This window comes from Triticum dicoccoides, chromosome 2A, assembly GCF_002162155.2.
Source record: "Triticum dicoccoides isolate Atlit2015 ecotype Zavitan chromosome 2A, WEW_v2.0, whole genome shotgun sequence".
NCBI lineage: Eukaryota > Viridiplantae > Streptophyta > Magnoliopsida > Poales > Poaceae > Triticum > Triticum dicoccoides.
Window position 1 is genome coordinate 518939517 of NC_041382.1, and position 309 is coordinate 518939825.

The window sequence follows — 309 nt, forward strand, 5'->3', positions numbered from 1 at the left end:
ACATATTGAACTTGTACATGGGGTGGGGGGCAAACCCAAGCATGATTAGACCAGCCAGAAGCCCGGCGTCCGGACCAGGCTCGGGCCTCACTTTTTAGCCCGAGGAAAGATCAGAAGATGCTGTTTTTGCCTTTTTGGGATTTTATATAAAATGTAGATACAATGTAGCATTATTTAATTCTAAATATAGTTTATTTATTAGTTTTACATTTGGAAATGGCCCTTCCTTCAGGGGGCCCGGGGTTTGCATTTTGAGGTCGGGCTATGTAAGCCACAGCCTCGTGAATGTCTAGGGGTTAGGTGGGCCTA